The following is a 23,363-nucleotide window of genomic DNA, read 5'->3' as shown; positions in this document are numbered from 1 at the left end:
GAGGCCCTGCTCGCAGCCCTACGGGTCGTGCCTCTCAAGAGTCCCACGTTACCTGCGCGCTGAAGGCAAGAAAACACTCTCTCTGGGGATGCCATTACTCCCTCCAAGGAAGAGAGCCTACCCCGGCCTCCTTCTGGCTGAAAGTCACATCGGGCTGGGAAGTGCTAGTTGGGAAGTCAGTTTTCACGGGCAATGGCCGCTGGGTGCACGTGTATGCCTGGGGCTCCCACATTGCGCAGAACATCAAGGTTCCCTCCACACAGCTCTTCCCTCACGTTAGCTCTCCACTAAAGAGCTCGCGAGACTAGGCCTTTCTTGGCTCGGGAAGTGAGGCCCTGCTGGAATCCCTATGGGTCGGGCAACTCAAGAGCCCCATGTTGCCAGCGCGCGGGAGGCACGAAAACGTTCTCTCTGGGGCTGCCTTTCCTCCCTCCAAGGAAGGCAGCCTGCTTGGCCGCCTTCAAGCTGACAGTCACATTGGCCTGAGAACTGCTAGTAGGGAAGTCAGTTTTCAGGGGCAATATCCGCTGGGTGCACGTGTATGCCTAGGGCTCCCACACTGCCCAGAACATCAAGGTTCCCTCCACACAGCCCTTCTGTCACGTTTGTTCAGCAGGAGAGAGCTCGAGAAAGTGGGCCTTTCTTGGCTGGGGAATTGACGACCTGTTTGCAGGCTTCTTGTACTGGCGTCTGCAGAGCCCCACACTTGCTGTGCGAGAGAGGCCTAAAAACCCAGTCTTTGGGGCTGCCTTTTCTCCCTCCAAGGAAGACAGCCTGCTCGGCCGCCTTCAAGCTGACAGTCACATTGTGCTGGGAAGTGCTACCTGGGAAGTCAGTTTGCGGGGGCAATGGCCGCTGGGTGCACGTTTACAGCTAGGCCTCCCACACTGCCCGGGAACATCAAGGCTCCCTCCACACAGCTCTTGCTCACGTTAGCTCTGCAGGAGAGAGCTCGCAAAAGAAGGCCTTTCTTGGCTCGGGAAGTGAGGACCTGTTTGCAGGCCTCTTTTACGGGCGTCTGCAGAGCCCCACACTTGCTGAGCGAGCGAGGCGTAAAAACCCAATCTCTGGGGCTGCCTTTCCTCCCTCCAAGTAAGACAGCCTGCTCGGCCGCGTTCAAGCTGACAGTCACATTGATCTGAGAAGTGCTAGTTCGGAAGTCACTTTACAGGGCCAATGGCCGCTGGGTGCACGTGTATGCCTAGGACTCCCACACTGCCCAGAACATCAAGGCTCCCTCCTCACAGCCCTTCCATCACGCTTGCTCAGCAGGAGAGAGCTCGCGAGACTAGGCCTTTCTTGACTCGGGAAATGATGACTGGCTGCTAGCACTATGGGTCGGGCCTCTCAAGAGCCCCACGTTGCCTGCGCTCGGAGGCATGAAAACCCTCTCTCTGGGGCTGCCTTTCCTCCCTCCAAGGAAGAGAGCCTACCAGGCCGCCTTGTGGCTGAAAGTCACATCGCGCTTGGAAGTGCTATTTGGGAAGACTGTTTTCAGGGGCAATGGCCGCAGGGTGCACGTGTATGCTTAGTGCTCCCACCCTGCCGAGAACATCAAGGTTCCCTCCACACAGCTCTTACGTCACCTTAGCTCTGCAGGAGAGAGCTCACGTAACTAGGCCTTTCTTGCCTCGGGAAGTGAGGACCTGTTTGCAGGCCTCTTGTACTGGCGTCGGCAGAGCCCCACACTTGCTGTGCGAGGGAGGCATACAAACACAGTCTCTGGGGCTGCCTTTCCTCCCTCCAAGGAAGACAACCTGCTCGGCCGCGTTCAAGCTGACAGTCACATTGGGCTGGGAAGTGCTACCTGGGAAGTCAGTTTGCAGGGGCCATGGCCCCAGCTGCATGTTTACAGCTAGGCCTCCCACACTTCCCGGGAACACCAAGGCTCCCTCCACACAGCTCTTACAACAAGTTTGTTCTGCAGGAGAGAGCTCGCGAGACTAGGCCTTTCTTGGCTCGGGAAGTGAGGCCCTGCTGGAATCCCTATGGGTCGGGCAACTCAAGAGCCCCACGTTGCCAGCGCGCGGGAGGCATGAAAACGTTCTCTCTGGGGCTGCCTTTCCTCCGTCCAAGGAAGACAGCCTGCTTGGCCGCCTTCAAGCTGACAGTCACATTGGCCTGAGAAATGCTAGTAGGGAAGTCAGTTTTCAGGGGCAATGGCCGCTGGGTGCACGTGTATGCCTAGGGCTCCCACACTGCCCAGAACATCAAGGTTCCCTCCACACAGCCCTTCCGTCACGGTTGCTCAGCAGGAGAGAGCTCCCGAGACTATGCCTTTGTTGACTCGGAAATGAGGACCTGCTCTCAGCACTATGGGTCGGGCCTCTCAAGAGCCCCACGATGCCTGCATGCGGGGGGCATGAAAACGCTCTCTCAGGGGCTGCCTTTCCTCCCTCCAAGGAAGAGAGCCTACCCGGCCGCCGTCTGGCTCAAAGTCACATCGGGCTGGGAAGTGCTAGTTGGGAAGTCAGTTTTCACGGGCAATGGCTGCTGGGTGCACGTGTATGCCTAGGGCTCCCACACTGCCCAGAACATCAAGGTTGCCTCCACACAGCCCTTCTGTCACGTTTGCTCAGCAGGAGAGAGCTCGAGAAAGTGGGCCTTTCTTGGCTGGGGAAGTGAGGACCTGTTTGCAGGCTTCTTGTACTGGCGTCTGCAGAGCCCCACACTTGCTGTGCGAGAGAGGCCTATAAACCCAGTCTTTGGGGCTGCCTTTTCTCCCTCCAAGGAAGACAGCCTTCTCGGCCGCCTTCAAGCTGACAGTCACATTGTGCTGGGAAGTGCTACCTGGGAAGTCAGTTTGCAGGGGCCATCGCCGCTGGCTGCACGTTTACAGGTAGGCTTCCCACACTGACCGGGAACATCAAGCCTCCCTCCCCACAGCTCTTCCGTCACGTAAGCTCTGCAGGACAGAGCTCGCAAAAGTAGGCCTTTCTTGGCTCGGGAAGTGAGGACCTGTTTGCAGGCCTCTTTTACGGGCGTCTGCAGAGCCCCACACTTGCTGTGCGAGCGAGGCGTAAAAACCCAATCTCTGGGGCTGCCTTTCCTCCCTCCAAGTAAGACAGCCTGCTCGGCCGCGTTCAAGCTGACAGTCACATTGATCTGAGAAGTGCTAGTTCGGAAGTCAGTTTACAGGGCCAATGGCCGCTGGGTGCACGTGTATGCCTAGGACTCCCACACTGCCCAGAACATCAAGGCTCCCTCCTCACAGCCCTTCCATCACGCTTGCTCAGCAGGAGAGAGCTCGCGAGACTAGGCCTTTCTTGACTCGGGAAATGATGACCTGCTGCTAGCACTATGGGTCGGGCCTCTCAAGAGCCCCACGTTGCCTGCGCGCCGGAGGCATGAAAACCCTCTCTCTGGGGCTGCCTTTCCTCCCTCCAAGGAAGAGAGCCTACCCAGCCCCCTTCTGGCTGAAAGTCACATCGGGCTGGGAAGTGCTAGTTGGGAAGTCAGTTTTCACGGGCAATGGCCGCTGGGTGCACGTGTATGCCTAGGGCTCCCACACTGCCCAGAACATCAAGGTTCCCTCCACACAGCCCTTCTGTCACGTTTGCTCAGCAGGAGAGAGCTCGCGAAAGTGGGCCTTTCTTGGCTGGGGAAGTGAGGACCTGTTTGCAGGCTTCTTGTACTGGCGTCTGCAGAGCCCCACACTTGCTGTGCGAGAGAGGCCTAAAAACCCAGTCTCTGGGGCTGCCTTTTCTCCCTCCAAGGAAGACAGCCTGCTCGGCCGCCTTCAAGCTGACAGTCACCTTGGGCTGGGAAGTGTTAGTTGCGAAGTCAGATTTCAGGGGCCATGGCCGCTGGCTGCACGTTTACAGCTAGGCCTCCCACACTGCCCGGGAACATCAAGGCTCCCTCCACACAGCTCTTCCGTCACGTTTGCTCTGCAGGAGAGAACTCGCGAGACTAGGCCTTTCTTGACTCAGGACGTGAGGCCCTGCTCGCAGCCCTACGGGTCGTGCCTCTCAAGAGTCCCACGTTACCTGCGCGCTGAAGGCAAGAAAACACTCTCTCTGGGGATGCCATTACTCCCTCCAAGGAAGAGAGCCTACCCCGGCCTCCTTCTGGCTGAAAGTCACATCGGGCTGGGAAGTGCTAGTTGGGAAGTCAGTTTTCACGGGCAATGGCCGCTGGGTGCACGTGTATGCCTGGGGCTCCCACATTGCGCAGAACATCAAGGTTCCCTCCACACAGCTCTTCCCGCACGTTAGCTCTCCACTAAAGAGCTCGCGAGACTAGGCCTTTCTTGGCTCGGGAAGTGAGGCCCTGCTTGAATCCCTATGGGTCAGGCAACTCAAGAGCCCCATGTTGCCAGCGCGCGGGAGGCATGAAAACGTTCTCTCTGGGGCTGCCTTTCCTCCCTCCAAGGAAGGCAGCCTGCTTGGCCGCCTTCAAGCTGATAGTCACATTGGCCTGAGAAATGCTAGTAGGGAAGTCAGTTTTCAGGGGCAATGGCCGCTGGGTGCACGTGTATGCCTAGGGCTCCCACACTGCCCAGAACATCAAGGTTCCCTCCACACAGCCCTTCTCTCACGTTTGCTCAGCAGGAGAGAGCTCGCGAGACTATGCCTTTCTTGACTCGGAAATGAGGACCTGCTCTCAGCACTATGGGTCGGGCCTCTCAAGAGCCCCACGATGCCTGCATGCGGGGGGCATGAAAACGCTCTCTCAGGGGCTGCCTTTCCTCCCTCCGAGGAAGAGAGCCTACCCGGCCGCCTTCTGGCTGAAAGTCACATCGGGCTGGGAAGTGCTAGTTGGGAAGTCAGTTTTCACGGGCAATGGCTGCTGGGTGCACGTGTATGCCTAGGTCTCCCACACTGCCCAGAACATCAAGGTTCCCTCCACACAGCCCTTCTGTCACGTTTGCTCAGCAGGAGAGAGCTCGCAAAAGTAGGCCTTTCTTGGCTCGGGAAGTGAGGACCTGTTTGCAGTCCTCTTGTACTGGCGTCTGCAGAGCCCCACACTTGCTGTGCGAACGAGGCCTAAAAACCCAGTCTCTGGGGCTGCATTTTCTCCGTCCAAGGAAGACCGTCTGCTCGGCCGCCTTCAAGCTGACAGTCACCTTGGGCTGGGAAGTGTTAGTTGGGAAGTCCGTTTTCAGGGACCATGGTCGCTGGCAGCACGTTTACAGCTAGGCTTCCCACACTGCCCGAGAACATCAAGCCTCCCTCCCCACAGCTCTTCCGTCACGTAAGCTCTGCAGGAGAGAGCTCGCAAAAGTAGGCCTTTCTTGGCTCGGGAAGTGAGGACCTGTTTGCAGTCCTCTTTTACGGGCGTCTGCAGAGCCCAACACTTGCTGTGGGAGGGAGGCCTAAAAACACAGTCTCTGGTTCTGCCTTTCCTCCCTCCAAGGAACACCGCCTGCTTTGCCGCCTTCAAGCTGAAAGTCACATTGTGCTGGGAAGTGCTACCTGGGAAGTCAGTTTGCAGGGGCAATGGCCGCTGGGTGCACGTGTATGCCTAGGGCTCCCACACTGCCCAGAACATCAAGGTTCCCTCCACACAGCTCTTCCCTCACGTTAGCTCTGCAGGAGAGAGATCGCGAAACTAGGCCTTTCTTGGCTCGGAAAGTGAGGACCTGTTTGCAGGCCTCTTGTACTGGCGTCTGCAGCGCCCCACACTTGCTGTGCGAACGAGGCCTAAAAACCCAGTCTCTGGGGCTGCCTTTTCTCCGTCCAAGGAAGACCGTCTGCTCGGCCGCCTTCAAGCTGACAGTCACCTTGGGCTGGGAAGTGTTAGTTGGGAAGTCCGTTTTCAGGGACCATGGTCGCTGGCAGCACGTTTACAGCTAGGCCTCCCACATTGCCCGGGAACATCAAGGCTCCCTCCACACAGCTCTTCCGTCACGTTTGCTCTGCAGGAGGGAGCTCGCGAGACTAGGCCTTTCTTGACTCGGGAAGTGAGGCCCTGCTCGCAGCCCTATGGGTCGGGCCTCTCAAGAGCACCACGTTGCCTGCACGCTGAAGGCATGAAAACACTCTCTCTGGGGATGCCATTACTCCCTCCAAGGAAGAGAGCCTACCCGTCCTCCTTCTGGCTGAAAGTCACATCGGGCTGGGAATTGCTAGTTGGGAAGTCAGTTTTCACGGGCAATGGCCGCTGGGTGCACGTGTATGCCTGGGGCTCCCACACTGCCCAGAACATCAAGGTTCCCTCCACACAGCTCTTCCCTCACGTTAGCTCTGCAGTAAAGAGCTCACGAAAGTAGGCCTTTCTTGGCTCGGGAAGTGAGGACCTGGTTGCAGTCCTCTTGTACGGGCGTCTGTAGAGCCCAACACTTGCTGTGCGAGGGAGGCCTAAAAACACAGTCTCTGGTTCTGCCTTTCCTCCCTCCAAGGAACACCGCCTGCTTTGCCGCCTTCAAGCTGAAAGTCACATTGTGCTGGGAAGTGCTACCTGGGAAGTCAGTTTGCAGGGGCAATGGCCGCTGGGTGCACGTGTATGCCTAGGGCTCCCAAACTGCCCAGAACATCAAGGTTCCCTCCACACAGCTCTTCCCTCACGTTAGCTCTGCAGGAGAGAGATCGCGAAACTAGGCCTTTCTTGGCTCGGGAAGTGAGGACCTGTTTGCAGGCCTCTTGTACTGGCGTCTGCAGCGCCCCACCCTTGCTGTGCGAACGAGGCCTAAAAACCCAGTCTCTGGGGCTGCCTTTTCTCTGTCCAAGGAAGACCGTCTGCTCGGCCGCCTTCAAGCTGACAGTCACCTTGGGCTGGGAAGTGTTAGTTGGGAAGTCCGTTTTCAGGGACCATGGTCGCTGGCAGCACGTTTACAGCTAGGCCTCCCACACTGCCCGGGAACATCAAGGCTCCCTCCACACAGCTCTTCCGTCACGTTTGCTCTGCAGGAGAGAACTCGCGAGACTAGGCCTTTCTTGACTCGGGAAGTGAGGCCCTGCTCGCAGCCCTACGGGTCGTGCCTCTCAAGAGCCCCACGTTACCTGCGCGCTGAAGGCATGAAAACACTCTCTCTGGGGCTTCCATTCCACCCTCCAAGGAAGACATCCTGCTCGGCCGCCTTCAAGCTGACAGTCACATTGGTCTGAGAAGTGCTATTTGGGAAGTCATTTTTCAGGGCCAATGGACGCTGGGTGCACGTGTATGCCTAGGGCTCCCACACTGCCCAGAACATCAAGGTTCCCTCCACACAGCTCTTCCGTCACGTTAGCTCTCCAGGAGAGAGATCGGGAAACTAGGCCTTTCTTGGTTTGGAAAGTGAGGACCTGTTTGTAGGCCTCTTGTACTGGCGTCGGCAGAGCCCCACACTTGCTGTGCGAGGGAGGCATAAAAACACAGTCTCTGGGGCTGCCTTTCCTCCCTCCAAGGAAGACAGCCTGCTCGGCCGCCTTCAAGCTGACAGTCACATTGGGCTGGGAAGTGCTACCTGGGAAGTCAGTTTGCAGGGGCCATGGCCCCGGCTGCGTGTTTACAGCTAGGCCTCCCACACTTCCCGGGAATACCAAGGCTCCCTCCACACAGCTCTTCTAACAAGTTTGTTCTGCAGGAGAGAGCTCGCGAGACTAGGCCTTTCGTGGCTCGGGAAGTGAGGCCCTGCTTGAATCCCTATGGGTCGGGCAACTCAAGAGCCCCACGTTGCCAGCGCGCGGGAGGCATGAAAACGTTCTCTCTGGGGCTGCCTTTCCTCCCTCCAAGGAAGACAGCCTGCTTGGCCGCCTTCAAGCTGACAGTCACATTGGCCTGAGAAATGCTAGTAGGGAAGTCCGTTTTCAGGGACAATGGCCGCTGGGTGCACGTGTATGCCTAGGGCTCCCACACTGCCCAGAACATAAAGGTTCCCTCCACTCAGCCCTTCCGTCACGTTTGCTCAGCAGGAGAGAGCTCGCGAGACTATGCCTTTCTTGACTCGGAAATGAGGACCTGCTCTCAGCACTATGTGTCGGGCCTCTCAAGAGCCCCACGATGGCTGCATGCGGGGGGCATGAAAACGCTCTCTCAGGGGCTGCCTTTCCTACCTCCAAGGAAGAGAGCCTACCCGGCCGCCTTCTGGCTGAAAGTCACATCGGGCTGGGAAGTGCTAGTTGGGAAGTCAGTTTTCACGGGCAATGGCCGCTGGGTGCACGTGTATGCCTAGGGCTCCCACACTGCCCAGAACATCAAGGTTCCCTCCCCACAGCCCTTCTGTCACGTTTGCTCAGCAGGAGAGAGCTCGCGAAAGTGGGCCTTTCTTGGCTGGGGAAGTGAGGACCTGTTTGCAGGCTTCTTGTACTGGCGTCTGCAGAGCGCCACACTTGCTGTGCGAGAGAGGCCTAAAAACCCAGTCTTTGGGGCTGCCCTTTCTCCCTCCAAGGAAGACAGCCTGCTCGGCCGCCTTCAAGCTGACAGTCACCTTGGGCTGGGAATTGCTACCTGGGAAGTCAGTTTGCAGGGGCCATCGCCGCTGGCTGCACGTTTACAGCTAGGCTTCCTACACTGCCTGGGAACATCAAGGCTCCCTCCACACAGCCCTTCCGTCACGTTTGCTCAGCAGGAGAGAGCTCGCGAAAGTAAGCCTTTCCTGGCTCGGGAAGTGAGGACCTGATTGCAGGCCTCTTGTACTCGCGTCTGCCGAGCCCCACACTTGCTGTGCGAGTGAGGCATACAAACACAGTATCTGGGGCTGCCTTTCCTCCCTCCAAGTAAGACAGCCTGCTCAGCCGCTTTCAAGCTGACAGTCACATTGATCTGCGAAGTGCTAGTTCGGAAGTCAGTTTACAGGGCCAATGGCCGCTGGGTGCACGTGTATGCCTAGGACTCCCACACTGCCCAGAACATCAAGGCTCCCTCCACACAGCCCTTCCGTCACGTTTGCTCAGCAGGAGAGAGCTCGCGAAAGTAGGCCTTTCCTGGCTGGGGAAGTGAGGACCTGTTTGCAGGCCTCTTGTACTCGCGTCTGCCGAGCCCCACACTTGCTGTGCGAGGGAGGCATACAAACACAGTCTCTGGGGCTGCCTTTGGTCCCTCCAAGGAAGACAGCCTGCTCGGCCGCCTTCAAGCTGACAGTCACATTGGGCTGGGAAGTGCTACCTGGGAAGTCAGTTTGCAGGGGCCATGGCCCCGGCTGCGTGTTTACAGCTAGGCCTCCCACACTTCCCGGGAACACCAAGGCTCCCTCCACACAGCTCTTCCAACAAGTTTGTTCTGCAAGAGAGAGCTCGCGAGACTAGGCCTTTCTTGACTCAGGAAGTGAGGCCCTGCTCGCAGCCCTATGGGTCGGGCCTCTCAAGAGCACCACGTTGCCTGCACGCTGAAGGCATGAAAACACTCTCTCTGGGGATGCCATTACTCCCTCCAAGGAAGAGAGCCTACCCGGCCTCCTTCTGGCTGAAAGTCACATCGGGCTGGGAAGTGCTAGTTGGGAAGTCAGTTTTCACGGGCAATGGCCGCTGGGTGCACGTGTATGCCTGGGGCTCCCACACTGCCCAGAACATCAAGGTTCCCTCCACAGAGCTCTTCCCTCACGTTAGCTCTGCAGTCAAGAGCTCACGAAACTAGGCCTTTCTTGGCTCGGGAAGTGAGGACCTGTTTGCAGTCCTCTTGTACGGGCGTCTGCAGAGCCCAACACTTGCTGTTAGAGGGAGGCCTAAAAACACAGTCTGTGGGTCTGCCTTTCCTCCCTCCAAGGAACAGCGCCTGCTTTGCCCCCTTCAAGCTGAAAGTCACATTGTGCTGGGAAGTGCTACCTGGGAATTCAGTTTGAGGGGGCAATGGCCGCTGGGTGCACGTGTATGCCTAGGGCTCCCAAACTGCCCAGAACATCAAGGTTCCCTCCACACAGCTCTTCCCTCACGTTAGCTCTGCAGGAGAGAGATCGCGAAACTAGCCCTTTCTTGGCTCGGGAAGTGAGGACCTGTTTGCAGGCCTCTTGTACTGGCATCTGCAGAGCCCAACACCTGCTGTGCGAGCGAGGCCTAAAAACCTAGTCTTTGGGGCTGCCTTTTCTCCCTCCAAGGAAGACAGGCTGCTCGGCCGCCTTCAAGCTGACAGTCACATTGTGCTGGGAAGTGCTTCCTGGGAAGAAAGTTTGCAGGGCCATGGCCGCTGGCTGCACGTTTACAGCTAGGCTTCCAACACTGCCCGGGAACATCAAGGCTCCCCCCACCCAGCTCTTCCGTCACGTTAGCTCTGCAGGAGAGAGCTCTCGAGACTAGGCCTTTCCTGGCTCGGGAAGTGAGGACCTGTTTGCAGGCCTCTTGTACTGGCGTCTGCAGAGCCCCACACTTGCTGTGCGAACGAGGCCTAAATTCCCAATCTCTGGGGCTGCCTTTTCTCCGTCCAAGGAAGACCGCCTGCTCGGCCGCCTTCAAGCTGACAGTCACCTTGGGCTGGGAAGTGTTAGTTGCGAAGTCAGTTTTCAGGGGCCATGGCCGCTGGCTGCTCGTTTACAGCTAGGCCACCCACACTGCCCGGGAACATCAAGGCTCCCTCCACACAGATCTTCCGTCACGTGTGCTCTGCAGGAGGGAGATCGCGAGACTAGGCCTTTCTTGACTCGGGAAGTGAGGCCCTGCTCGCAGCCCAATGGGTCGGGCCTCTCAAGAGCACCACGTTGCCTGCGCGCGGAAGGCATGAAAACACTCTCTCTGGGGATGCCATTACTCCCTCCAAGGAAGAGAGCCTACCCGGCCTCCTTCTGGCTGAAAGTCACATCGGGCTGGGAAGTGCTAGTTGGGAAGTCAGTTTTCACGAGCAATGGCCGCTGGGTGCACGTGTATGCCTGGGGCTCCCACACTGCCCAGAACATCTAGGTTCCCTCCACACAGCTCTTCCGTCACGTTAGCTCTGCAGTAAAGAGCTCACGAAACTAGGCCTTTCTTGGCACGGGAAGTGAGGACCTGTTTGCAGTCCTCTTGTACGGGCGTCTGCAGAGCCCAACACTTGATGTGCGAGGGAGGCCTAAAAACACAGTCTGTGGGTCTGCCTTTCCTCCCTCCAAGGAACACCGCCTGCTTTGCCGCCTTCAAGCTGAAAGTCACATTGTGCTGGGAAGTGCTACCTCGGAAGTCAGTTTGCAGGGTCAATGGCCTCTGGGTGCACGTGTATGCCTAGGGCTCCCACACTGCCCAGAACATCAAGGTTCCCTCCACACCTCTCTTCCCTCACGTTAGCTGTGCAGGAGAGAGCTCGCGAGACTACGCCTTTCCTGGCTCGGGAAGTGAGGACCTGTTTGCAGGCCTCTTGTACTGGCGTCGGCAGAGCCCCACACTTGCTGTGCGAGGGAGGAATACAAACAAAGTCTCTGGGGCTGCCTTTGGTCCCTGCAAGGAAGACAGCCTGCTCGGCCGCCTTCAAGCTGACAGTCACATTGGGCTGGGAAGTGCTACCTGGGAAGTCAGTTTGCAGGGGCCATGGCCCCGGCTGCGTGTTTACAGCTAGGCCTCCCACACTTCCCGGGAATACCAAGGCTCCCTCCACACAGCTCTTCCAACAAGTTTGTTCTGCAGGAGAGAGCTCACGAGACTAGGCCTTTCTTGGCTCGGGAAGTGAGGCCCTGCTTGAATCCCTATGGGTCGGGCAACTCAAGAGCCCCACGTTGCCAGCGCGCGGGAGGCATGAAAACGTTCTCTCTGGGGCTGCCTTTCCTCCCTCTAAGGAAGACAGCCTGCTTGGCCGCCTTCAAGCTGACAGTCACATTGGCCTGAGAAATGCTAGTAGGGAAGTCCGTTTTCAGGGACAATGGCCGCTGGGTGCACGTGTATGCCTAGGGCTCCCACACTGCCCAGAACATCAAGGTTCCCTCCACTCAGCCCTTCCGTCACGTTTGCTCAGCAGGAGAGAGCTCGCGAGACGATGCCTTTCTTGACTCGGAAATGAGGACCTGCTCTCAGCACTATGGGTCGGGCCTCTCAAGAGCCCCACGATGCCTGCATGCGGGGGGCATGAAAACGCTCTCTCAGGGGCTGCCTTTCCTACCTCCAAGGAAGAGAGCCTACCCGGCCGCCTTCTGGCTGAAAGTCACATCGGGCTGGGAAGTGCTAGTTGGGAAGTCAGTTTTCACGGGCAATGGCCGCTGGGTGCACGTGTATGCCTAGGGCTCCCACACTGCCCAGAACATCAAGGTTCCCTCCACACAGCCCTTCTGTCACGTTTGCTCAGCAGGAGAGAGCTCGCGAAAGTGGGCCTTTCTTGGCTGGGGAAGTGAGGACCTGTTTGCAGGCTTCTTGTACTGGCGTCTGCAGAGCGCCACACTTGCTGTGCGAGAGAGGCCTAAAAACCCAGTCTTTGGGGCTGCCCTTTCTCCCTCCAAGGAAGACAGCCTGCTCGGCCGCCTTCAAGCTGACAGTCACCTTGGGCTGGGAATTGCTACCTGGGAAGTCAGTTTGCAGGGGCCATCGCCGCTGGCTGCACGTTTACAGCTAGGCTTCCCACACTGCCCGGGAACATCAAGCCTCCCTCCCCACAGCTCTTCCGTCACGTAAGCTCTGCAGGAGAGAGCTCGCAAAAGTAGGCCTTTCTTGGCTCGGGAAGTGAGGACCTGTTTGCAGTCCTCTTTTACGGGCGTCTGCAGAGCAACATACTTGCTGTGCGAGCGAGGCGTAAAAACCCAATCTCTGGGGCTGCCTTTCCTCCCTCCAAGGATGACAGCCTGCTCGGCCGCCTTCAAGCTGACAGTCACCTTGGGCTGGGAATTGCTACCTGGGAAGTCAGTTTGCAGGGGCCATCACCGCTGGCTGCACGTTTACAGCTAGGCTTCCCACACTGCCTGGGAACATCAAGGCTCCCTCCACACAGCCCTTCCGTCACGTTTGCTCAGCAGGAGAGAGCTCGCGAAAGTAGGCCTTTCCTGGCTCGGGAAGTGAGGACCTGTTTGCAGGCCTCTTCTACTCGCGTCTGCCGAGCCCCACACTGGCTGTGCGAGGGAGGCATACAAACACAGTATCTGGGGCTGCCTTTCCTCCCTCCAAGTAAGACAGCCTGCTCAGCCGCTTTCAAGCTGACAGTCACATTGATCTGAGAAGTGCTAGTTCGGAAGTCAGTTTACACGGCCAATGGCCGCTTGGTGCACGTGTAAGCCTAGGACTCCCACACTGCCCAGAACATCAACGCTCCCTCCACACAGCCCTTCCGTCACGCTTGCTCAGCAGGAGAGAGCTCGCGCAAGTAGGCCTTTCTTGACTCGGGACGTGAGGACCTGTTTGCAGGCCTCTTGTATGGGCGTCTACAGAGCCCCACACTTGCTGTGCGAGCGAGGCCTAAAAACCCAATCTCTGGGCCTGCCTTTCCTCCCTCCAAGGAAGACCGCCTGCTTGGCCGCCTTCAAGCTGACAGTCACCTTGGGCTGGGAAGTGCTATTTGCGAAGTCAGTTTTAAGGGGCCATTGCTGCTGGCTGCACGTTTACAGCTAGGCCTCCCACATTGCCCGGGAACATCAAGGCTCCCTCCTCACAGCCCTTCCGTCACGCTCGCTCAGCAGGAGAGAGCTCGCGAGACTAGGCCTTTCTTGACTCGGGAAATGATGACCTGCTGGCAGCACTATGGGTCGGGCCTCTCAAGAGCCCCACGTTGCCTGCGCGCCGGAGGCATGAAAACGCTCTCTCTGGGGCTGCCTTTCCTCCCTCTAAGGAAGAGAGCCTACCAGGCCGCCTTGTGGCTGAAAGTCACATCGCGCATGGAAGTGCTATTTGGGAAGACTGTTTTCAGGGGCAATGGCCGCAGGGTGCATGTGTATGCTTAGTGCTCCCACACTGCCGAGAACATCAAGGTTCCCTCCACACAGCTCTTCCCTCACGTTAGCTCTGCAGTAAAGAGCTCACGAAACTAGGCCTTTCTTGGCTCGGGAAGTGAGGACCTGGTTGCAGTCCTCTTGTTCGGGCGTCTGCAGAGCCCAACACTTGCTGTGCGAGGGAGGCCTAAAAACAGTCTGTGGGTCTGCCTTTCCTCCCTCCAAGGAACACCGCCTGCTTTGCCGCCTTCAAGCTGAAAGTCACATTGTGCTGGGAAGTGCTACCTGGGAAGTCAGTTTGCAGGGGCAATGGCCGCTGGGTGCACGTGTATGCCTAGGGCTCCCACACTGCCCAGAACATCAAGGTTCCCTCCACACAGCTCTTCCCTCACGTTAGCTCGGCAGGAGAGAGATCGCGAAACTAGGCCGTTCTTGGCTCGGGAAGTGAGGACCTGTTTGCAGGCCTCTTGTACTGGCATCTGCAGAGCCCAACACCTGCTGTGCGAGCGAGCCCTAAAAACCTAGTCTTTGGGGCTGCCTTTCCTCCTTGCAAGGAAGACAGGCTGCTCGGCCGCCTTTAAGCTGACAGTGACATTGTGCTGGGAAGTGCTACCTGGGAAGAAAGTTTGCAGGGGCCATGGCCGCTGGCTGCACGTTTACAGCTAGGCTTCCCACACTGCCCGGGAACATCAAGGCTCCCCCCAAACAGCTCTTCCGTCACGTTAGCTCTGCAGGAGAGAGCTCTCGAGACTAGGCCTTTCCTGGCTCGGGAAGTGAGGACCTGTTTTGCAGGCCTCTTGTACTGGCGTCTGCAGCGCCCCACACTTGCTGTGCGAGAGAGGCCTAAAAACCCAGTCTCTGGGGCTGCCTTTTCTCCCTCCAAGGAAGACAGCCTGCTCGGCCGCCTTCAAGCTGACAGTCACATTGTGCTGGGAAGTGCTACCTGGGAAGTCAGTTTGCAGGGGCCATCGCCGCTGGCTGCACGTGTACAGCTAGGCTTCCCACACTGCCCGGGAACATCAAGGCTCCCTCCACACAGCCCTTCCGTCACGTTTGCTCAGCAGGAGAGAGCTCGCTAAAGTAGGCCTTTCCTGGCTCGGGAAGTGAGGACCTGTTTGCAGGCCTCTTGTACTCGCGTCTGCCGAGCCCCACACTTGCTGTGCGAGGGAGGCATACAAACACAGTATCTGGGGCCGCCTTTCCTCCCTCCAAGTAAGACAGCCTGCTCGGCCGCTTTCAAGCTGACAGTCACATTGATCTGAGAAGTGCTAGTTCGGAAGTCAGTTTACAGGGCCAATGGACGCTGGGTGCACGTGTATGCCTACGACTCCCACACTGCCCAGAACATCAAGGCTCCCTCCTCACAGCCCTTCCGTCATGCTTGCTCAGCAGGAGAGAGCTCCCGAGACTAGGCCTTTCTTGACTCGGGAAATGATGACCTGCTGGCAGCACTATGGGTCGGGCCTCTCAAGAGCCCCACGTTGCCTGCGCGCCAGAGGCATGAAAACGCTCTCTCTGGGGCTGCCTTTCCTCCCTCCAAGGAAGAGAGCTTACCAGGCCGCCTTGTGGCTGAAAGTCACATCGCGCTTGGAAGTGCTATTTGGGAAGACTGTTTTCAGGGGCAATGGCCGCAGGGTGCACGTGTATGCTTAGTGCTCCCACACTGCCGAGAACATCAAGGTTCCCTCCACACAGATCTTACGTCACCTTAGCTCGGCAGGAGAGAGCTCACGTAACTAGGCCTTTCTTGGCTCGGGAAGTGAGGACCTGTTTGCAGGCCTCTTGTACTGGCGTCGGCAGAGCCCCACACTTGCTGTGCGAGGGAGGCATACAAACACAGTCTCTGGGGCTGCCTTTCCTCCCTCCAAGGAAGACAACCTGCTCGGCCGCGTTCAAGCTGACAGTCACATTGGGCTGGGAAGTGCTACCTGGGAAGTCAGTTTGCAGGGGCCATGGCCCCAGCTGCATGTTTACAGCTAGGCCTCCCACACTTCCCGGGAACACCAAGGCTCCCTCCACACAGCTCTTCCAACAAGTTTGTTCTGCAGGAGAGAGCTCGTGAGACTAGGCCTTTCTTGGCTCGGGAAGTGAGGCCCTGCTGGAATCCCTATGGGTCGGGCAACTCAAGAGCCCCACGTTGCCAGCGCGCGGGAGGCATGAAAACGTTCTCTCTGGGGCTGCCTTTCCTCCCTCCAAGGAAGACAGCCTGCTTGGCCGCCTTCAAGCTCACAGTCACATTGGCCTGAGAAATGCTACTAGGGAAGTCAGTTTTCAGGGGCAATGGCCGCTGGGTGCACGTGTATGCCTAGGGCTCCCACACTGCCCAGAACATCAAGGTTCCCTCCACACAGCCCTTCCGTCACGTTTGCTCAGCAGGAGAGAGCTCGCGAGACTATGCCTTTGTTGACTCGGAAATGAGGACCTGCTCTCAGCATTATGGGTCGGGCCTCTGAAGAGCCCCACGATGCCTGCATGCGGGGGGCATGAAAACGCTCTCTCAGGGGCTGCCTTTCCTTCCTCCAAGGAAGAGAGCCTACCCGGCCGCCTTCTGGCTGAAAGTCACATCGGGCTGGGAAGTGCTAGTTGGGAAGTCAGTTTTCACGGGCAATGGCCGCTGGGTGCACGTGTATGCCTGGGGCTCCCACACTGCCCAGAACATCAAGGTTCCCTCCACACAGCTCTTCCGTCACGTTTGCTCTGTAGGAGAGAAGTCGCGAGACTAGGCCTCTCTTGACTCGGGAAGTGAGGCCATGCTCGCAGCCCTACGGGTCGTGCCTCTCAATAGCCCCACGTTACCTGCACGCTGAAGGCATGAAAACACTCTCTCTGGGGCTGCCATTCCACCATCCAAGGAAGACAGCCTGCTCGGCCGCCTTCAAGCTGACAGTCACATTGGTCTGAGAAGTGCTAGTTGGGAAGTCAGTTTTCAGTGCCAATGGCCGCTGGGTGCACGTGTATGCCTAGGGCTCCCACACTGCCCAGAACATCAAGGTTCCCTCCACACAGCTCTTCCCTCACGTTAGCTCTGCAGGAGAGAGATCGCGAAACTAGGCCTTTCGTGGCTCGGGAAGTGAGGCCCTGTTTGTAGGCCTCTTGTACTGGCGTCTGCAGAGCCCCACACTTGCTGCGCGAACGAGGCCTAAAAACCCAATCTCTGGGGCTGCCTTTTCTCCATCCAAGGAAGACCGCCTGCTCGGCCGCCTTCAAGCTGACAGTCACCTTGGGCTGAGAAGTGTTAGTTGCGAAGTCAGTTTTCAGAGGCCATGGCCGCTGGCTGCTCGTTTACAGCTAGGCCTCCCACACTGCCCGGGAACATCAAGGCTCCCTCCACACAGCTCTTCCGTCACATGTGCTCTGCAGGAGGGAGATCGCGAGACTAGGCCTTTCTTGACTCGGGAAGTGAGGCCCTGCTCGCAGCCCTATGGGTCGGGCCTCTCAAGAGCACCACGTTGCCTGCGCGCGGAAGGCATGAAAACACTCTCTCTGGGGATGCCATTACTCCCTCCAAGGAAGAGAGCCTACCCGGCCTCCTTCTGGCTGAAAGTCACATCGGGCTGGGAAGTGCTAGTTGGGAAGTCAGTTTTCACGAGCAATGGCCGCTGGGTGCACGTGTATGCCTGGGGCTCACACACTGCCCAGAACATCAAGGTTCCCTCCACACAGCTCTTACCTTACGTTAGCTCTGCAGTAAAGAGCTCACGAAAGTAGGCCTTTCTTGGCTCGGGAAGTGAGGACCTGGTTGCAGTCCTCTTGTACGGGCGTCTGCAGAGCCCAACACTTGCTGTGCGAGGGAGGCCTAAAAACACAGTCTGTGGGTCTGCCTTTCCTCCCTCCAAGGAACACCGCCTGCTTTGCCGCCTTCAAGCTGAAAGTCACATTGTGCTGGGAAGTGCTACCTGGGAAGTCAGTTTGCAGGGGCAATGGCCGCTGGGTGCACGTGTATGCCTAGGGCTCCCACACTGCCCAGAACATCAAGGTTCCCTCCACACAGCTCTTCCCTCACGTTAGCTCTGCAGGAGAGAGATCGCGAAACTAGGCCTTTCTTGGCTCGGGAAGTGAGGACCTGTTTGCAGGCCTCTTGTACTGGCGTCTGCAGCGCCCCACCCTTGCTGTGCGAACGAGGCCTAAAAACCCAGTCTCTGGGGCTGCCTTTTCTCCGTCCAAGGAAGACCGTCTGCTCGGCCGCCTTCAAGCTGACAGTCACCTTGGGCTGGGAAGTGTTAGTTGGGAAGTCAGTTTTCAGGGACCATGGTCGCTGGCAGCACGTTTACAGCTAGGCCTCCCAAACTGCCCGGGAACATCAAGGCTCCCTCCACACAGCTCTTCCGTCACGTTTGCTCTGCAGGAGAGAACTCGCGAGACTAGGCCTTTCTTGACTCGGGAAGTGAGGCCCTGCTCGCAGCCCTACGGGTCGTGCCTCTCAAGAGCCCCACGTTACCTGCGCGCTGAAGGCATGAAAACACTCTCTCTGGGGCTGCCATTCCACCCTCCAAGGAAGACATCCTGCTCGGCCGCCTTCAAGCTGACAGTCACATTGGTCTGAGAAGTGCTATTTGGGAAGTCATTTTTCAGGGCCAATGGACGCTGGGTGCACGTGTATGCCTAGGGCTCCCACACTGCCCAGAACATCAAGGTTCCCTCCACACAGCTCTTCCGTCATGTTAGCTCTCCAGGAGAGAGATCGGGAAACTAGGCCTTTCTTGGTTTGGAAAGTGAGGACCTGTTTGTAGGCCTCTTGTACTGGCGTCGGCAGAGCCCCACACTTGCTGTGCGAGGGAGGCATAAAAACACAGTCTCTGGGGCTGCCTTTCCTCCCTCCAAGGAAGACAGCCTGCTCGGCCGCCTTCAAGCTGACAGTCACATTGGGCTGGGAAGTGCTACCTGGGAAGTCAGTTTGCAGGGGCCATGGCCCCGGCTGCATGTTTACAGCTAGGCCTCCCACACTTCCCGGGAACACCAAGGCTCCCTCCACACAGCTCTTCCAACAAGTTTGTTCTGCAGGAGAGAGCTCGCGAGACTAGGCCTTTCTTGGCTCGGGAAGTGAGGCCCTGCTTGAATCCCTATGGGTCGGGCAACTCAAGAGCCCCACGTTGCCAGCGCGCAGGAGGCATGAAAACGTTCTCTCTGGGGCTGCCTTTCCTCCCTTCAAGGAAGACAGCCTGCTTGGCCGCCTTCTAGCTGACAGTCACATTGGCCTGAGAAATGCTAGTAGGGAAGTCAGTTTTCAGGGGCAATGGCCGCTGGGTGCACGTGTATGCCTAGGGCTCCCACACTGCCCAGAACATCAAGGTTCCCTCCACACAGCCCTTCCGTCACGTTTGCTCAGCAGGAGAGAGCTCGCGAGACTATGCCTTTCTTGACTCGGAAATGAGGACCTGCTCTCAGCACTATGTGTCGGGCCTCTCAAGAGCCCCACGATGCCTGCATGAGGGGGGCATGAAAACGCTCTCTCAGGGGCTGCCTTTCCTCCCTCCAAGGAAGAGAGCCTACCCGGCAGCCTTCTGGCTGAAAGTCACATCGGGCTGGGAAGTGCTAGTTGGGAAGTCAGTTTTCACGGGCAATGGCCGCTGGGTGCACGTGTATGCCTAGGGCTCCCACACTGCCCAGAACATCAAGGTTCCCTCCACACAGCCCTTCTGTCACGTTTGCTCAGCAGGAGAGAGCTCGCAAAAGTAGGCCTTTCTTGGCTCGGGAAGTGAGGACCTGTTTGCAGTCCTCTTGTACTGGCGTCTGCAGAGCCCCACACTTGCTGTGCGAACGAGGCCTAAAAACCCAGTCTCTGGGGCTGCATTTTCTCCGTCCAAGGAAGACCGTCTGCTCGGCCGCCTTCAAGCTGACAGTCACCTTGGGCTGGGAAGTGTTAGTTGGGAAGTCCGTTTTCAGGGACCATGGTCGCTGGCAGCACGTTTACAGCTAGGCTTCCCACACTGCCCGAGAACATCAAGCCTCCCTCCCCACAGCTCTTCCGTCACGTAAGCTCTGCAGGAGAGAGCTCGCAAAAGTAGGCCTTTCTTGGCTCGGGAAGTGAGGACCTGTTTGCAGTCCTCTTTTACGGGCGTCTGCAGAGCCCAACACTTGCTGTGCGAGGGAGGCCTAAAAACACAGTCTCTGGTTCTGCCTTTCCTCCCTCCAAGAAACACCGCCTGCTTTGCCGCCTTCAAGCTGAAAGTCACATTGTGCTGGGAAGTGCTACCTGGGAAGTCAGTTTGCAGGGGCAATGGCCGCTGGGTGCACGTGTATGCCTAGGGCTCCCACACTGCCCAGAACATCAAGGTTCCCTCCACACAGCTCTTCCCTCACGTTAGCTCTGCAGGAGAGAGATCGCGAAACTAGGCCTTTCTTGGCTCGGGAAGTGAGGACCTGTTTGCAGGCCTCTTGTACTGGCGTCTGCAGCGCCCCACACTTGCTGTGCGAACGAGGCCTAAAAACCCAGTCTCTGGGGCTGCCTTTTCTCCGTCCAAGGAAGACCGTCTGCTCGGCCGCCTTCAAGCTGACAGTCACCTTGGGCTGGGAAGTGTTAGTTGGGAAGTCCGTTTTCAGGGACCATGGTCGCTGGCAGCACGTTTACAGCTAGGCCTCCCACATTGCCCGGGAACATCAAGGCTCCCTCCACACAGCTCTTCCCTCACGTTAGCTCTGCAGGAGAGAGATCGCGAAACTAGGCCTTTCTTGGCTCAGGAAGTGAGGACCTGTTTTTAGGCCTCTTGTACTGGCATCTGCAGAGCCCAACACCTGCTGTGCGAGCGAGGCATAAAAACCTAGTCTTTGGGGCTGCCTTTCCTCCCTGCAAGGAAGACAGGCTGCTCGGCCGCCTTTAAGCTGACAGTCACATTGTGCTGGGAAGTGCTACCTGGGAAGAAAGTTTGCAGGGGCCATGGCCGCTGGCTGCACGTTTACAGCTAGGCTTCCCACACTGCCCGGGAACATGAAGGCCCCACCCAAACAGCTCTTCCGTCACGTTAGCTCTGCAGGAGAGAGCTCTCGAGACTAGGCCTTTCCTGGCTCGGGAAGTGAGGACCTGTTTTGCAGGCCTCTTGTACTGGCGTCTGCAGCGCCCCACACTTGCTGTGCGAACGAGGCCTAAAAACCCAGTCTCTGGGCCTGCCTTTTCTCCCTCCAAGGAAGACAGCCTGCTCGGCCACCTTCAAGCTGACAGTCACATTGTGCTGGGAAGTGCTACCTGGGAAGTCAGTTTGCAGGGGCCATCGCCGCTGGCTGCAGGTGTACAGCTAGGCTTCCCACACTGCCCGGGAACATCAAGGCTCCCTCCACACAGCCCTTCCGTCACGTTTGCTCAGCAGGAGAGAGCTCGCAAAAGTAGGCCTTTCCTGGCTCGGGAAGTGAGGACCTGTTTGCAGGCCTCTTGTACTCGCGTCTGCCGAGCCCCACACTTGCTGTGCGAGGGAGGCATACAAACACAGTATCTGGGGCTGCCTTTCCTCCCTCCAAGTAAGACAGCCTGCTCGGCCGCTTTCAAGCTGACAGTCACATTGATCTGAGAAGTGCTAGTTCGGAAGTCAGTTTACAGGGCCAATGGCCGAAGGGTGCACGTGTATGCCTAGGACTCCCACACTGCCCAGAACATCAAGGTTCCCTCCACACAGCCCTTCTGTCACGTTTGCTCAGCAGGAGAGAGCTCGCGAAAGTAGGCCCTTCCTGGCTCGGAAAGTGAGGACCTGTTTGCAGGCCTCTTGTACTCGCGTCTGCCGAGCCCCACACTTGCTGTGCGAGGGAGGCATAAAAACACAGTCTCTGGGGCTGCCTTTCCTCCCTCCAAGGAAGACAGCCTGCTCGGCCGCCTTCAAGCTGACAGTCACATTGGGCTGGGAAGTGCTACCTGGGAAGTCAGTTTTCAGGGGCAATGGCCGCTGGGTGCACGTGTATGCCTAGGGCACCCACACTGCCCAGAACATCAAGGTTCCCTCCACACAGCCCTTCCGTCACGTTTGCTCAGCAGGAGAGAGCTCGCGAGACTATGCCTTTCTTGACTCGGAAATGAGGACCTGCTCTCAGCACTATGGGTCGGGCCTCTCAAGAGCCCCACGATGCCTGCATGCGGGGGGCATGAAAACGCTCTCTCAGGGGCTGCCTTTCCTCCCTAAAAGGAAGAGAGCCTACCCGGCCGCCTTCTGCCTGAAAGTCACATCGGGCTGGGAAGTGCTAGTTGGGAAGTCAGTTTTCACGGGCAATGCCGCTGGGTGCACGTGTATGCCTAGGGCTCCCACACTGCCCAGAACATCAAGGTTCCCTCCACACAGCCCTTCTGTCACGTTTGCTCAGCAGGAGAGAGCACGCGAAAGTGGGCCTTTCTTGGCTGGGGAAGTGAGGACCTGTTTGCAGGCTTCTTGTACTGGCGTCTGCAGAGCCCCACACTTGCTGTGCGAGAGAGGCCTAAAAACCCAGTCTTTGGGGCTGCCTTTTCTCCCTCCAAGGAAGACAGCCTGCTCGGCCGCCTTCAAGCTGACAGTCACATTGTGCTGGGAAGTGCTACCTGGGAAGTCAGTTTGCAGGGGCCATCGCCGCTGGCTGCACGTTTACAGCTAGGCTTCCCACACTGCCCGGGAACATCAAGCCTCCCTCCCCACAGCTCTTCCGTCACGTAAGCTCTTCAGGAGAGAGCTCGCAAAAGTAGGCCTTTCTTGGCTCGGGAAGTGAGGACCTGTTTGCAGTCCTCTTTTACGGGCGTCTGCAGAGCCCCACACTTGCTGTGCGAGCGAGGCGTAAAAACCCAATCTCTGGGGCTGCCTTTCCTCCCTCCAAGGATGACAGCCTGCTCGGCCGCCTTCAATCTGACAGGCACCTTGGGCTGGGAAGTGCTACCTGGGAAGTCAGTTTGCAGGGGCCATGGCCCCGGCTGCATGTTTACAGCTAGGCCTCCCACACTTCCCGGGAACACCAAGGCTCCCTCCACACAGCTCTTCCAACAAGTTTGTTCTGCAGGAGAGAGCTCGCGAGACTAGGCCTTTCTTGGCTCGGGAAGTGAGGCCCTGCTTGAATCCCTATGGGTCGGGCAACTCAAGAGCCCCACGTTGCCAGCGCGCAGGAGGCATGAAAACGTTCTCTCTGGGGCTGCCTTTCCTCCCTTCAAGGAAGACAGCCTGCTTGGCCGCCTTCTAGCTGACAGTCACATTGGCCTCAGAAATGCTAGTAGGGAAGTCAGTTTTCAGGGCCAATGGCCGCTGGGTGCACGTGTATGCCTAGGGCTCCCACACTGCCCAGAACATCAAGGTTCCCTCCACACAGCCCTTCCGTCACGTTTGCTCAGCAGGAGAGAGCTCGCGAGACTATGCCTTTCTTGACTCGGAAATGAGGACCTGCTCTCAGCACTATGGGTCGGGCCTCTCAAGAGCCCCACGATGCCTGCATGAGGGGGGCATGAAAACGCTCTCTCAGGGGCTGCCTTTCCTCCCTCCAAGGAAGAGAGCCTACCCGGCAGCCTTCTGGCTGAAAGTCACATCGGGCTGGGAAGTGCTAGTTGGGAAGTCAGTTTTCACGGGCAATGGCCGCTGGGTGCACGTGTATGCCTAGGGCTCCCACACTGCCCAGAACATCAAGGTTCCCTCCACACAGCCCTTCTGTCACGTTTGCTCAGCAGGAGAGAGCTCGCAAAAGTAGGCCTTTCTTGGCTCGGGAAGTGAGGACCTGTTTGCAGGCCTCTTGTACTGGCGTCTGCAGCGCCCCACACTTGCTGTGCGAACGA

This window comes from Giraffa tippelskirchi, chromosome 11 (genome assembly GCF_054371585.1).
Source record: "Giraffa tippelskirchi isolate mGirTip1 chromosome 11, T2T-mGirTip1v1.2.pri, whole genome shotgun sequence".
In the NCBI taxonomy this organism is placed as follows: domain Eukaryota; kingdom Metazoa; phylum Chordata; class Mammalia; order Artiodactyla; family Giraffidae; genus Giraffa; species Giraffa tippelskirchi.
The sequence above is the reverse complement of the archived record's forward strand: the minus strand, read 5'-3'. Positions refer to the sequence as shown.